Source organism: Carlito syrichta, unplaced genomic scaffold, assembly GCF_000164805.1.
Source record: "Carlito syrichta isolate Samal-C Ts95f unplaced genomic scaffold, Tarsius_syrichta-2.0.1 Scaffold86295, whole genome shotgun sequence".
Classification (NCBI taxonomy): Eukaryota; Metazoa; Chordata; class Mammalia; order Primates; family Tarsiidae; genus Carlito; species Carlito syrichta.
The window spans coordinates 4,586-20,922 of record NW_007030391.1 but is presented as its reverse complement, the minus strand read 5'-3'; the positions used below and the strand labels follow the sequence as shown (position 1 = coordinate 20,922).

General features: G+C 40.0%; 1 pseudogene; it reads right to left on the bottom strand.

The window, feature by feature from the left end:
- Positions 1 to 2,738, bottom strand: part of LOC103259615 — a 15,634-nt pseudogene extending 12,896 nt beyond the window's left edge.
- Between the last annotated feature and the right edge of the window lie 13,599 nt (positions 2,739 to 16,337).

Below are 16,337 nucleotides of genomic sequence, written 5' to 3'. Positions count from 1 at the left end.
AGTGCAGTGGCCGCTCCCAGCCACCGCAGCCTCGACCTGCTGGGCTCCGGTGACCCTTCCACCTCAGCCTTCCAAGTAGCCGGAATTACAGGTATGCTCTACCATGTCCGGCTGATTTTTTGACTTATTGTAGAGATGAGGTCTCGCTGTCCAGGCGGGTCTCGAACCCGTGGGCTCAGGCAATCTACTCACCTCAGCCTCCCAAAGGCGCGGGATTACAGGCTGAGCCACCGAGCCGGGTTTGGAATGATTTTCTTAAGAGGATTCAACTTGTGGAAGAAAAACCTTAATTACTGTTGCGAAAAAAAAAATCTGCTTAAAGTCGAAATTTGTTTCAACATCATTAATAAAGAATGTATTCTAGAAAGTGGAGGCAACTAGATGCAAAATTCTGGCAGTGTTTTAGTAGAACAGTCCCAGATCTTGGAATATAGGCTGAGGCTAACAATGAGGATGAAAATGCTTGTCTCTGGGAAATTTTAGACAATACTGGAGAGATAATCAACCAAATCAAATTGTTTTAATGTGTTGCAAAGTTTCATATAGTAAAAATTTTTTTTTGACACGTGCTTCAATTTCACAGCAAGAGTGGCATAGAATACCTAAACACAGATGCAAACATTCATGCAAGATGTAATAGTGCATACAATTCAAAATGATTACACCTTCATTTCACCTAGTGCTTTCAGCAATGACAAGGTGGTGGTTTTGGAAAGCATGACCTCCAATGTCAACATCTGGAGAGCAGCCCCCACTGTCTATGTGTGTTCTCTTTTTGCTTATTTTATTTTATTTGGAAAGCAGGATTTATTGAGAGGACAGAAAAGCTCCCAGAGTGGGAGGAGACTCGAGGAGGTTGCCCTTCTTCGTTTTAAAGAAAACAACTCTGAGGCCGGGTGCCATGGTTCACGCTTCTAATTCCAGCACTTTGTGAGGTTGAGATGAGAGGATTGCCTGAGCCCATGGGTTTGAGACCAGCCTGGGCAAGTTGGCGAGACCTCATCTCTACAGTAAATAAAAAAATTAGTCGGATGTGGTGGCACATGCCTGTAGTTCCAGTTACTTGGAAGGCTGAGGAGGAAAGTTCGCCTAAACCCGGCAGGTTGAGGCTACAGTAGCTGTGAGCTTGCCACTACACTCCAGCTGAGCTACAGAATGAGACCCCAACTCAAAAAAAAAAAAAAAAAAAAAGCCAACTCTGTGGTTGTTACTTCTTCTTAGTCAAACCAGTAGAAATAAAATTGTAACAATTGAACATAGACTTGGGAATCAAAGTGTTTAAAATCTTCAGTCTTGTGGGAGCAAATAAAGCACTGTGTGACATATAGGAGTAACAGTTAACCAACAACATGGTCACAAGTTTTTCTGGATTAGAGACTTCCATAACTTTGCTGATCAGATCATCATAGGATATTCAACTTCAGTTTCTTTCAAAGCTAAAATAAGAATATTGTATTCCTGCTAGTGAAGTAGCCTTAAAAAAAAAATTTGTGGGCTGCGTGAGGTGGCTCAAGCCTGTAATCCTAGCACTTTGGGAGGCCGAGGCAAAAGAATTGCCTGTGCTCAGAGGTTCGAGACCAGCCTGGGCAACTTGGTGAGACATCATCATTCTTTAAAAAAAAAAAAAAGCCAGGCATGGTAGCACGTGCCTGTAGTTCTACTAGTTGGAAATTTGAGGCGGAAGGATCACCTGAGCCCAGTAGGTCAAGGCTGCAGTGGCTGTGAATGTGCTATTGCACTTTAGCCTGGGCAACTGAATGAGACTCCAACTAAAAAAAAAAAAAAAAAAAAAAATTTTGATTCTTGAGTGATGTGAACAGTCCAATAAGTTCCATCTGACTTCATTTCTTTAATCCAATACCCACAAAGTTTGAACAGTGAGGCATGAATGACAGAACTTGGTATCAGTTCATAAATTCCACAATCATGAGTGACATCCTTTGCAGTGAGACCATCTTTCATAGAACTGATCATAACTATGGGTTCAAGCTCACTCACCCCAATTTCCAGGATTTGATCTGGCTGACTGATTCCCTAACTCTCTAGGAAAACCAGAATATATAAGTACCAACAGTTAGAATTCATACATTCAATACAATATGCTGTTCCATTTGGGAAAATTGCATTAAGAAATTCTATTTCTTTTTGGAAGTTCTGGTGTGGGTACTATTGGTGACTTCATCCAGTTCTTTTTTGTGTGTGTGACAGGGTCTCACTTTGTCACTCAGGCTAGAGTGCAGTGGTGTGATCCCAGCTCACTGAAGCCTTGAACTTCAGGGCTCAGGCAATTCTTTTCATTCAGCCTCCCAAAGTGCTGGGATTAGAGGCCTGAGCCACCACGCCCAACCATCTGTTAATTTTTAAATTACCATTTTGTTTTTATAAGCTAGGCTTCATTAAATTCTTATGAGAATAAAAGAAGCCTTTGAACTGAGTCAAACCCTCCCTAATCCCTAGCAAGCTTCAACAGGGGAACCAGTGCTGTTAGCCAGAGAGTGGTTACCACATGTCCTCAAAATGAAACATGTTTTGGAGACAAACATGTTACTTCTACTGAGTACATAAGCTTTCTGCTTGTCACGCTTAGGATTGAATTTTGCATGTTTTTCAAAAGTACGTCCCATTCAGATCTTGGGAAGTGGGAAAATCTCCAGATCCTTGGTTTGTGTGGGTTTGCTTTCCTGGCAGCAAACTTCTTGGAACTTCTTGATCCCTTGGAAAAAATATGTAGCTTCCATCACTGTGAGATAAGCAACCAACCAACAACCACAGAAAGTCAACAAAATTCTTCCCTTGCCCCTGGCACTGGCACTGAGGATGATTTTAGCTGTATTCCTAAAGTTCAAATTCCACTTTTTGGCTATAATTTTATATGAACTTTGTGACAAAAAAAAAGATTAATACAATTTTCCCAGCTTTGTATGTGTGTTTGTGTGTGTATGTGTGTGCAAGTTGAACATGAATCTGTAAGAAATAGAGACAGATATGGTTCAGTTTCCAGTCTGTTGCTTCCTAGAGAGGTAGAGCCAACTCTGACTAATGTCGCTGGCTGTGTAAGCTCATCTTAACAACTTTTTTTTTTGAGTAGGACTCTCACTCTGTTGCCCAGGCTGGAGTGCAATCGCACATTCACAGCCACTGCAGCCTCGACCTGCTGGACTCAGGCGATCCTCAACCTGCTGGGCACAGGCCTCAGCCTCTCAAGTAGCTGGAACTACCTTGATTTATTGTAGAGATGAGGTCTCACCAAGTTGCTCGGGCTGGTCTCAAACACCTGGGATAAGGCAATCCTCTTGCCTTCCCTTCCCAAAGTGCTGGGATTATAGGCATGAGTCATTGGGCCTGGCCCATCTTAATCATTTTTAAGTGTGTAGTTAAGTAGTGTTAATGACGTTCATAGTTGGTGCAACCAATCTCCAGAACCCATTTCATTTTCCAGAACTAAAACTCAATATCCATTAACAACTCCTCATTGCCCCCTCCCCAGATCTTGGGAAATCACCAATCTACTTTCCATCTCTTTTAATTGGACTACTCTAGTTACTTACGTACATGGTAGTGCTTTTGTGACTGATTATTTCACTTAGCATAATGTCTCAAGGTTCACACACACGCATGTATCAAAATGTCTTTTTTTTTTTTTTTTTAAAGAGAAAGTGTGATCTCTATCATCAGGCTGGAGGGCAGTGGCATGATCTAGCTCCCTGTAGCCTCAAACTTCTTGGTTCAAGTGATACTCTCATCTCAGCCGCCCAATGTGCAGGGATGACAAACATGAACCACTGCCCCAGCCTAGAATTTCTTCCTTTTTTAAAAATTTGAATCGGAATCTCACTCTGTCACCCAGGCTGGAGTGCAGTGGTATGTTCACAGCCACTGCAGCCTCAACCCACTGGGTTCAGGCAGTCCTTCTACCTCAGCCTTCCAAGTTGCTGGAACTACAGGTGCGCACCATCATACCTAGATAATATTTTTGTTTATTGTAAAGACAAGGTCTTGCCATGTTGCCCAGGCTGGTCTCGAACCCGTGGGCTCAGGCAATCCTCTTGCCTCCACCTCACAAAGTGTTGGGATTATAGGCGTGAGCCACCCTGCCCGGCTGAATTTCTTTCTTTTTGAGGTTGAAAAATATTCCATTATATGTATATCGCACATTCATCTGTTGATCACCACTTGAATTTCTTCCACCTTTTGGCTATTGTGCTGTTGTGAACACAAGTATATATACTTCTCTTTAAGACTTTGCTTTGAACTTTTTTGGGAGTACATATTCAGGAGTGGAATTGCTGGATCATGCAGTAAGTAATTCTACTTTTACTATTTTAAAAAACTGCCATTACTGTTTTCAATAGAGGTTTCACCATTTTACAGTCCTATGAACAGTGCACAAGAGTTTCAATTTCTCCACGTTCTCACCAATTCTTGTTATTTTCTGTTTTTTTTTTTTTTGGTTTGTTTTTTGATAGTAACCATCCTAATGGATGTGAAGTGGTAATCTCTTTGTGGCTTTTATTTGCATTTTCCCAATGATTAAGGATACTGAGCATCTTTTTGTGTGCTTATTAACCATCTGTTGATCTTTGGAGAAACATCTATTCAAGTCTTTTGCCCATTACTTTTTTTTATTGTTGTTACAGAATTGTGGAAGTTCTTTACATATTGCAAATACTAATTCCTTGCCCGGGCTATGACTTGTAAATACTTTCTGCTATTCTGTCGGTTGCCTTTTCTCTCTGGTGCTCATGCTCTTTAATGTACAGAAGTGTTAAATTTTGATGTAGACCAAGTTGTCTACTTTTTCCTGTTGTGTCTGTGCTCTTGGTGTCATTTCCAAGAAAGCATTGCCATATCCAATGCTGTGCAGTGTTTCCCTATGTTTTTCTCTGAGAGTTTTTTTTTTTTTGAGTTGGACTCTCTGTCTCCCAGGCTGGAGTGCAGTGGCACGCTCAGGGCCACTGCAGCCTCTACCTGTTGGACTCAGGCAATCCTTCTGCCTCAACCTTTCAAGTAACTGGAACTACAGGCATGTAGCATCAAGCCTGGCTAATTTTTCTTGATTTATTGTAGAAATGAGATCTCGCCAAGTTGCCCAGACTGGTCTTGAACCCGTGGGCTCAGGCAATCCTCTAACCTCGGCCTCCCAAAGTGCTGGGATTATAGGCGTGAGCCACCACGCCCGGCCTCTCTAAGAGTTTTAATAGTTTAGGCTCTTATGTTTAGAGTTTTGATCCCTTTTCAATTAACTTTTGTATGTGGTCCAGCTTCATTCTTTTGTATGTGGAAATCCTATTTTTATGACACTATTTGTGAAGAGACTGTCCTGTTCCCATTGAGTGGTATTGGAATCCTTAGTTTGATAGGTGTATTTCCTTTTGAAACTATTACCAAGGTCATAAACAGATCCATCATCTACAAAAGTTTTCTTCTGTCCCTTTGCAGTCCTTTCTTTAGTTCCTCCTCATTGCTCTGCCCCCATCCCAAAGCAACCACTGACTTGCTTTTTTGTCACTATAACTTGGTTTGTATTTTCTTTTTCTTTTCTTCTTTTTTTAAAAAATAGAGACAGGGTATCTCTATGTTGCCAGGCTAGTCTCGAACTCCTGAGCTCAAGCAATCCACCAGCCTCAGTCTCCCAAGGTGCTGGGATTACAGGTGTATTATTATTATTATTATTATTTTGAGTTGGAGTCTCACTCCGTCGCCCAGGCTGGAGTGCATTGGCACACTCACAGCCACCTCAGCCTTGACCTGCTGGGCTCAGGTGATCTTTCCGCTTCAGCCTTCCAAGTAACTGGAACTACAAGCATGCGCCACCAAGCTTGGCTCATTTTTCTTGATTTATTGTAGAGAGGAGGTCTCGCCAATTTGCCCAGGTTGGTCTCAAATCCATGAGCTCAGGCAATCCTCTCATCTTGGCCTCCTAAAGTGCTGGGATTATAGGTGTGAGCCACTGCGCCTGACACAGGCATATTATTTACATATTATAAATATTAATTCCTTGCCAGGGGTATGACTTGTGGATACTTTCTGTTATTCTGTGGGTTGCCTTTTCTCTTTGGTAATCATGCTCTTTAATGCACAGAAGTGTTAAATTTTGAAGTCGTCCAATATTAATATTAATAATATTGATGTAGTCTAATATTAATATTAATATCAATTAATATAATATTATTGATATTGAACTGCATCAATATAATGTAATATTACAAGAAGCCACTGCCCCCAGCCCTGGTTTGTATTTTCTAGATTTTAATATAAATTGAGTTATACAGTATTTTATACAGTATTTAATTAAAAATGTTTTTAGAGAAAAAGCAACAGTGAATTTAAATAAGATTTGTATTTTGGTAATGACTGATGTTGCCCTGATATTTATTTTCTGGCCTTTATAATCGCACAGTAGCTATATAAGATGTTAACACTAAGGCATGCTGGTTAAAGGATTTGCTTCTTACTGGTTTTGCTTCTTTTTATTTTTGCTTCTCTCACTAAGCAAATTATTTTGCAATTCACTCATGTTGTTAGATGTATCAGTAGTTCTTTTCTTTCTGTTGCTGAGGAATATTTTGTTGTATGTCAACACAGCAATTTGTTTATCCATTTACCCGTGGATAGAATTTGGCTATTACAATAAAGTTGTAACAAAAATTTATTGACAGGCCAGGCGCGGTGGCTCAGCCTGTAATCCCAGCACTTTGGGTGGCCGGAGCGAGAGGATTGCCTGAGCCCAGGGGTTCAAGACCAGCCTGGGCAACTTGGTGAGACCTTGTTTCTACAGTAAATCAAAAAAGTAGCTGGGCATGGTAGCGTATGCCTGTAGTTCCAGCTACTTGGAAGGCTGAGGTGGAAGGATCTCCTAGGCCCAGCAGGTCGAGGCTGCAGTGGCCGTGAGTGTGCCACTACACTCCAGCCTGGGTGATAGAGTGAGATTCTAAGTCAAAAAATAGAAATAAAAATAAATAAAAAATAAAAATTTATGTACAAATCTTTATACAAAGGTATGCTTTTGTTTCTCTTAGGTAAACACTTCGGAATGGAATGGCTAGATCATATGGTAGGTGGATTATAACATTTTTTTTCTTTGAGGTGGGTTTCCCTGTTTCCCAAGCTAATCTTGAATTCCTGGCTACAAGCCATCCTCCTGCCTCAGCCTCCTTAGTAGCTTGAATTATGGCACACGCCAGTGTGCTGGGCTAAATTATAAGTTATTTTTTTTAAAAAGTCAGACTATTTTCCAATGTGGTTGTGTCATCTTATGTTCACACCAACAGTGTATGAGAGTTTCATTCTTCCATATCCTTGCCAACACTTGGTATTAGACTATTTATTTTAGTTATTTTACTAGGTTTGTGGTGGCATTTCACTGTGGTTTCAATTTGCATTTTCTGAATAACAGACTATGCTGAACATCATATTATGGGTTTTTTGGGTCATTTTAACAACTTGTTTGGTGATTTACCTGTTCAAATATTTTGCCCATTAAAAAATTGAATTGTTTGTTTTCTTATAATTGGACTTGAAAGTTCTTCTATTTTATTTTATTTTTTAATTTTTTGAGTTGGAGTCTCACTCTGTCGCCCAGGCTGGAGTGCGGTGGCTAGCTCACAGTCACCACAGCCTCTACCTGCTGTGCTCAGGGGATCCTTTTGCCTCAGCCTTCCAAGTAGCTGGAACTACAGGCACACACCACCACACCTGGCTAATTTTTTGATTCATTGTAGAGATGAGGTCTTGCCAAGTTGCCTAGGCTGGTCTTGAACCAATGGGTTCAGGGAATCCTCTCAAAGTGCTGGGATTACAGAAGTGAACCACCGCGCCTGGCTTTGAGAGTTCTTTTATATTCTGGATTTTATAAGTTTTTACATATACTTTGCAAATATTTTTCTTGTAGTCTGTGACTTATCTTTTTATTCTTCTGACAGAATCTTTTGAATAGCTGAAGTTTTATATTTGATAAAGTCCAATTTATCAGTTTGTTCTTTAATGGACCAAATGCCATTGAAATCTATGCCAATGAAATCTTTGCCTAATCAAGGTCACAAAGGTTTTCTTCTATGTTTTATTCTAGATACTTTATAGTTTAAGCTTTTATATTTTGGTTGTAATTCATTTTGAGTCAATTTTTGTATATGGTGTAAAATGTGGATCAAATTATTATTTTTTCTGCTGTTGTTTAGTATCTGTTTCAGCACCATTTGTTACACAGACTATCTTTTTTCCATGGAAACAGTTTTCCATTTTTGATGAAAATTAGTTGTTCATATATATGAGGGCCTAATTTGGACTCTATAAGCTGTTTCATTGACTTCCTTGTCTATCTTTGTGCTGATACCATAGTCTTGATTAAAATAGGTCTTAAAATAAGATAGTATTAATCCCTCAATTATGTTCTTTTTCAAAGTTGTTTTGGCTATTCTAGGTCCCTTGTATTTCCAAATGAATTTTAGAATGTCATTTTATGCAAAAATGTCTACTAGGATTTTGATTGAGATAGCATTGAAGCTATAGATAGATCTGGGGAGATTTGACATCTTTTTTTTTTTTGGAGTTGGAGTCTCACTCTGTTGCCTAGTCTGGAGTGCAGTGGCACGCTCACAGCCACCCCAGTGTTGACCTGCAGGACTTAGGCGATCCTTCCACCTCAGCTTTCCAGTTAGTTGGAACTACAGGAGCGTGCTACCATGCCCATCTAATTTTTTTGATATATTGTAGAGATGAGGTCTCACAAGTTGCCCAGGCTAGTCTGGAACCTGTGGGCTCAGGCAATCCCTCACCTCAGTCTCCCAAAGTGCTGGGATTACTGGCGTGAGCCACCGTGCCGTTCCCATCTTAACATCTTAACATTATTGTGTCTTCTGACCAATGAACATTTCTTCATTTATTTAGGTCTTTAATTGATCTCAGCAATGGTTTGTAGTTTTCAGGTCTTTTACATCTCTTGCCAGATTTATTCTCAAGTACTTAATATTTTTGATGCCCATGTAAACGATATTGTTTTTCAAATTTTAGTTTCAGATGTTAGATGTCAGTATATAAAAATATGATTGAACTTTGTATATTGATCTTATATGCTGTGACTTTGCCAAACTCATTTATTGGTTCTAGTAGATTTTTTGTAGAGTCCGTCAGATTTTCTACATAGATGATCATGTTGATAAATAAAGATAGTTTCACCACTTTCTTTTCAATTTGGATTTCTTATTGCATAAGCAAGAACCTCTGGTGCAATTTCAAGTAGAAATTATAAGAGTTAAAAAGAATACCTAAAAATAAAAAAATAAAATGAAAATATTAATTTTGTTCTTGATCATAGTAGCAAATTATTCAGTCTTTCACCATAAAATGTTAGCTGTAGGTGTTTCTTTCTTTCTTTTTTTTTTTTTTAAGTCAGAATCTCACTCTGTCACCCAGGTTGGAAAGTAGTGGTATGCTCAGGGCCACCGCAGCCTCTACTTGCTGGGTTCAAGAGATCCTTCCCCCTCAGCCATCCAAGTAACTGGATCCATTGTTGCGCATCACCATGCCTGCCTAATTTTTTGATTTATTGTAGAGACAAGGTCTTGCCAAGTTGCCCAAGCTGGTCTTGAACCCCGGACTCAGGCAATTCTCTTGCTTATGCCTCCCAAAGTGTTGGGATTACAGGTGTGAGCCACCATGCCTGACAGCTGTAGATTTTTCACAGGCATTTAAAAAAAATTAGGTAGAGGAAGTTCCTACCTATTCTTAGTTTGCTAAGAGTTTTTATAAGGAATGAATGTTGTATTTTATTAAATGTTTTATCTGCATTTGTTGAGTTGATCACATTTTGTTTTTAGGTTTTTTTTTTAAATATGATAAACTATACTGCTTGATTTTTTTTTTTTTTTTTTTTGAGTTGGAGTTTCACTCTGTCGCCCAGACTGGAGTGCAGTGGCCGCTTCTGGCCACCGCAGCCTCGACCTGCTGGGGCTCCGGCAATCCTTCCGCCTCAGCCTTCCAAGTAGCTGGAATTACAGGCATGCGCTACCACGCCCGGCTGATTTTTTGATTTATTGTAGAGATGAGGTCTCGCTGCCCAGGTGGGTCTCGAACCCGCGGGCTCAGGCGATCCACTCACCTCAGCCTCCCAAAGGCGCGGGATTACAGGCTGAGCCACCGAGCCCGGCTTACTGCTTGATTTTTAAGCATTAAAACAAACTTGCATTCCTAGGATAAACTCCACCTGGTCATTATATTTTAGCCTTTTTATGTATTGTTGGATTCAATTTGCTAAAATTTTGTTTAGAATGTTTTCATCTATATTTATATTGGTCTCTAGTTTTCTTGTGAAGTCTCTGTCAGGTTGCAGTATGGAAGTAATGCTGAGGATATTCCATCATGTATATGTACCACTGGATTTTAAAAATCCAGTCCAGCTTCGACGGGCAGCACGGTTGGTTCCATGTTTTTGCTATTGTGAATAGTGCTGCAATAAACATGCGTGCGCAGGTACTTTTTTGTAGAATGACCCAATCTTGTCTTGTATCCCACATCTTTAAAATAAAATAAAATAAAATAAGAAAGTAATGCGTTGGTCAGAGAATAGAATGAGTTGGTCATAATTTCCTTCTTTCTTTCATTTCTTCCTTTCGTTTATTTATTTATTTATAAAAATAGAGACGTGTTTGCAGTCTTATCCCGGCTGGTCTTGACCTTCCGGGCTCAAGCAATTCTCCTACCTTGGCCTCCCAAAGTGCTGGGATTACAGGCGTGAGCCACTGGACCCATCTCCTTCCTTCTTTTCTTTCTTTCTCTCCCTCCTTCCCTCCTTTCTTCCCTCCCTCCCTTCCTTCCTTCTTTCCTCTCTTTTCTTTCTTGATGGAGTCTGGCTTTGTTGCCCAGGCTGGAGTGCAGTGGCATGATCATAGGAATTTGAACCTCAAATTCCTGGACTCAAGCCATCCTCCTCTTTCAGTCTCCTGAGTACCTGGCATGCACCACCATACCAGGCTACAATTGGTGTTATTTCTTTCCTCAGTAGAATTCACCAGTGGAGCCATCTAGGCCTAGAGTTTTCTTTGTGAGAAAGTTTACAACTACAAGTTCAATTTCCTTAATAGATATAAGGCTATTCAGACAATCTAGTTTATTTTTAAGCTTTGACAGTTTTGTTTTTCAACACATGAATACGTTTTATTTAAGTTGTTGAATTTGTTGACTGAGGTGAGAGAATTGCTTGAACCCAGGAGTTTGAGACCAGCTGGGCAACATAGTGAGATTTTGTCTTTACAAAAACCAAAAAAATTAGGCAAGCGTGGTGGTATGTGCCTGTAGTTCTAGCTAGTTGGAAGGCTGAGGCGAGTGTGCCACTGCACTCCAGCCTAGGTGACAGAGTAAGATTCTGACTCAAAAAAAAAAAAATCTTCTATGTCTTTATGTGTTTTCTGTCCACTTATTTTATTAGTCATTGAGAGATTAGTACTGAAATCTGGTTTTTACTGTGAAATTGTTTGTTTCTATTTTTCCTTGCTGTTCAACCGCTGTTTCCTCATATATTTTGAAGATGGTTTGCTCCCTCATGTCAGGTAGGCCTCAGTTCAAATGTCACCTCTCCAGAGAGACCCTTCCTGACAATACTCTCGAAATCAGCAGCCTCCTCACTCCATCCCTTTACTGAACTTCCTTTTCTTGTCATGGCAATTACTACTACTGGAAATTAAATGTAATTTTTTTGTTTTTATAGTCTGTCTTTCTCCACTAGAATATCAACTCCATAAGGGTGAATGTTTTTATGTATTTTGTTCGCAGATGAATTGCCAGTGCATGGACCAGTGCTTAGCACAAAGTAGGGGATCAGGAAACACTTTTGAATAACTTACTGAATAAGCGAATTGAATGTGTTCAGAGGCTGGCCTGCTTAAAATCCTGGAGTCTCATGGGGACTTGAATTTTAAGGAATTTCTTAAAATTAAAAAATTACTTTTAGAGATTTGGGGGTATAAGTGCAGTTTTGGTACATGGATATATTGTGTAGTGGTGAAGTCTGGGCTTTTAGCGGAACTATCTCTCGAATAGTGTTCATTGTATCCAAAAGGTAATTTCCTTCCCATCACCTTCCCACCTTTCCAAGTCTCCAGTGTCTATTATTCCACTCTCTATGGCATTGTGTACATATTATTTAATAGCCTCTGACCTCCAGTTCCATCCATATTGCTGCAAACTATGTGATTTAATTTTTTATGGCTGAGTAGTATTCCATGTTCCATATATATCACATTTTAAAAATCCAGTCATTCACGGATGGACACTTACGTTGGTTTTATGTCTTTGTCATTGTGAATCGTGCTTCAGTAAACATACAGGTATCTTTTTGACATAATGATTTATTTTCCTTTGAGTAGATACCTAGTAGGGATTGCTAGTAGCTCTACTTCAGTTATTTGAGAAATCTCTGTACTGTTTTCCATAGGAATTGTACTAATTTGCATTCCCACCAATAGTGCAAAATTGTTTCCTTTTCTCGGCATCCTTGCCAACATCAATTTTTTTTTGGCTTTTTTTTGCCATTCTGATTGCTGTAAGATGGCATCTCATGGTGATTTTAATTTACATTTCTTTTTTTTTTTTTTTTTTCTGAGTTGGAGTCTCACTCGATCGCCCAGACTGAGGTGCAGTGGCCACTCTCGGCCACCGCAGCCTCGCCTGCTGGGCTCTGGCGATCCTTCCGCTTCAGCCTTCTGAGTAGCCGGAATTACAGGCATGCGCTACCACGCCCGGCTGATTTTTTGATTTATTGTAGAGATGAGGTCTCGCTGCCCAGGCGGTTCTCGAACCCATGGACTCAGGCAATCCACTCACCTCAGCCTCCCAAAGGTGCGGATTACAGGCTGAGCCACCGAGTCCAGCTTTTTTGTGTCTATTTTCATGAGAGGTATTCACTTGAAACTTTCCTTTCTTGTAAGTCTTTCTCAGGATTTTGTACCTAAATTGAGAAGTATTACTTTTTCTGTAAACTGTTCTGAAAACTGTTACAGTTTTCTCCCTAAATTGCTATTATAGCTTTCTTAAACATATGAATTAATGTTATTCCTTATTTTCTTTATAAAAAAACTTAATATATTTAGGATTTAACTTCTTGTAATGGTAGCTTATATTGCCGGTTTTCAATTATTCTCATTTTCTAGTATATCCTTTTAGAGGTATACATTTCATTCCGGGCACTGCTTTAATAGTATGCTCCCAGCTTTTATGTTATTTTAATTAATTAGTTTATTTTTAGAGCATTGCTTCCCATGATTTTTTAAATTTTTATTTTAAAAATTTATTTATTTACTTGTTTTGTAGAGGTGAGGTCTCACTATGTTGTCCAGACTGATCTCGAACTCCTGGGCTCAAGCAATCCTTCTGCCTCGGCCTCCCAAAGTGCTAGGATTACAGGTGTGAATTAGCACTCCTGGCCTACACCCAGCTTTTAATATGTGAACGCCTAACATAACTACAACACAGTTATCAAAACCAGGAAATGAATATTGCTCCTGTATCCACATTTTTAAAACTGTAGGATGAGGAGCCCTGGTGTGCCACAACACACCTGCAGTGGCCACAGGATATTTTACATTTATTTGTTTTTTATTTTACTTTATTTTATTTTATTTTTTTTGAGTTGGAGTCTCACTCTGTCGCCCAGACTGGAGTGCGGTGGCCACTCCCGGCCACCGCAGTCTAGACCTGCTGGGCTCCGGCGATCCTTCCACCTCAGCCTTCCGAGTAGCCGGAATTACAGGCATGCGCTACCACGCCCGGCTGATTTTTTGATTTATTGTAGAGATGAGGTCTCGCTGTCCAGGCGGGTCTCGAACCCGCAGGCTCAGGCAATCCACTCACTTCAGCCTCCCAAAGACGCGGGATTACAGGCTGAGCCACCGAGCCCAGCTTATTTATTTTTTATTTTAAAGATGTAGGGTACAATTCAGGGTTAGGTATACAAGCGGTCATTGAACAGGTAAAGTTTGGAGCTCCCTTTGGTCCCCACTTTGCTTGGTTTGAGATCAGATACCCTTATTAATGTTGTGTCCCCAACCCATCCAGACACTATCCTGCTACTGATAAATGTTCAAGGTCCACTTATGAGTGAAAACATATGATATTTTATGTTTTTGATGGAGAGGTAGTGGTACTTACCATATGTTGCTGTCATGCAAACTCTAGGCTTGAGGTGGTTCACACATTCAACGTAAGACCATGAGAAAACTTTTTAAATGACCTTATATCTTTGTAAAGCTGTGTTTTCAGGCGTTACTGTGACCAAAAGCAAATGTCACATGAAAACCATTGTGGGATAAGGAGTAAGAAGTTGTGCAATGACCAATGTGTAAATACTTTCCATTAGCAAGTCATTGTGGTTATTAAAAAATGTCAGTGAAACAAAGACACTCCCAGATAAACAAAAACTGAGGGAATTTGCTGGTCGCAGATTTGCTTTACAAAAAAAAAAGGAAGGGTATTCCTCAGGTTAAAAGGAAATGGTATTAGAAGTTAGTTTGAAGAACCAAGAAATCAAGAGCACGAGTAAAAGCAATTATGTAAAAAACTATAATATACAGGATAAACGCTTTTCTCTTTCTTCTCTTAACTGATTTAAAAGAAAATTGCATAAGCCAATAACAATGAAGAATCCATTTGATACTTTTTCTGGTGAATTTCAATTCTCCCTTGAATTCAATTCACACCAGGCTAATTTTTTCTTACATTTTTTTCCATGTTTTCCTCTATTTTCTTTACCACATTTTTTAAAAAAAATGTATTTTATTTTAAAGATGTGGAGTTCAATTCAGGATTAGGCATACAAGTGGTCATCATACAGGTAAAATTTGGGCACCCTTTGGTCCCTACTTCGCCTGGTTTGAGATCAGATGTCCTTATGGATGCTGTGTGTTCTACTGCCAGTCCCTGTCTTATAGTATTATAATAAATGTTCAGGGTCTGCTTATGAGTGAGAACATGTGGTACTCTGTTCTCTTTACTACATTTTTAAAGCCATATTGCACTTTTTGATTGTTTACCCCCATGTCTGGGTTGCTTAAAGATCTGCTTCTAATTTTTATTTCTTGGGTCGGAGTTTCAGTCTGTCGCCCAGGTTGGAGTGCAGTGGCACGCTCACAGCCACCGCAGCCTTAACTTGCTGGACTCAGGTGACCCTTCTGCCTCAGCCTTCCAAGTAGCTGGAAGCACAGGCGTGCATTACCACGCCCTGCTAATTTTTTATTTATTGTAGAGACAAGGTCTCGCCATGTTGCCTAGTGTGGTCTCGAACCCCTGAGCGCAGGCAACCCTCTCACCTCCACTTCATAAAGTACTGGGATTACAGGCATGAGCTGTAATCCCAGCTTCTGATATTTTCTTTTATTTATCCCTGAAGATTATTACTCTCCTTTTTTCTTTTTTATATATTGAACTGCTTTTATCTTATAGGGCGGGCATTATGAGTAAATAAACCACTGTGACACCAGACAGTTTTAACTACCACCAGACGGGGCTTCTCATTTCCTCTGCTAGGCAGATGGATGAAAAGCTGATCATTTCAGTATAATCAGGGATTGAACTGTGCTGAAGCTAGATTTCCAATTTTAGTGAGACTCAGGTTACTATTGTTTCGTCTGTGCTCATCAGGCATCTTATATCCCCAAATTGGGCTTTTGATTATAATCTAGTGGTTTCTTTCTTTTCTTATCTTTTTTTGAGTCTAAGTCTCACTCTGTTGTCCAGGCGGTAGCCTTGACCTGCTGGGCTCAGGCGATCCTTCCACCTCAGCCTTCTAAGAAACTGGAAGAATAGGCACACGTCATCACATCGGACTAATTTTTCGATTTATTGTAGAGACAAGGTCTCACCATGTTGCCCAGGTTGGTCTCGAACCCCTGGGCTCAGTCAATGTTTTCGCCTCCACCTCTCAAAGTACTGGGATTACAGGTGTGAGCCATTGTGCTTGGCCATAATCAAGGGTTTCTAGCTACTCAGTTCTGACATTCTGCTGAAATATTGCCAGCTGGAACACTCGTGCTTAGGTTTTTAGTCACCGACTCACATCCTCCGAGCCAAAATATGGCAAATATTTTGTGGATGAGACAGTCTGAGTATTCCATGGCAGGACCTTTCTCTATAGAGATAATTTACACTTGTACACATTACCAGAATATATGAGATTTCACTTCTAAAATGCCTGTAGGCTAGCTCCTTATCCTGTTGCCTTGACCTCTGAATTTAGCCATGTCCCCTGGGAAACACCGACTGTATCTTCGAGGCTCCTCAAATGTTCAATGTGTCATCATGTGCTACTTTCAAAGCACTGCTGCTTTCTTTTTTCCCTTAATACAGATCCT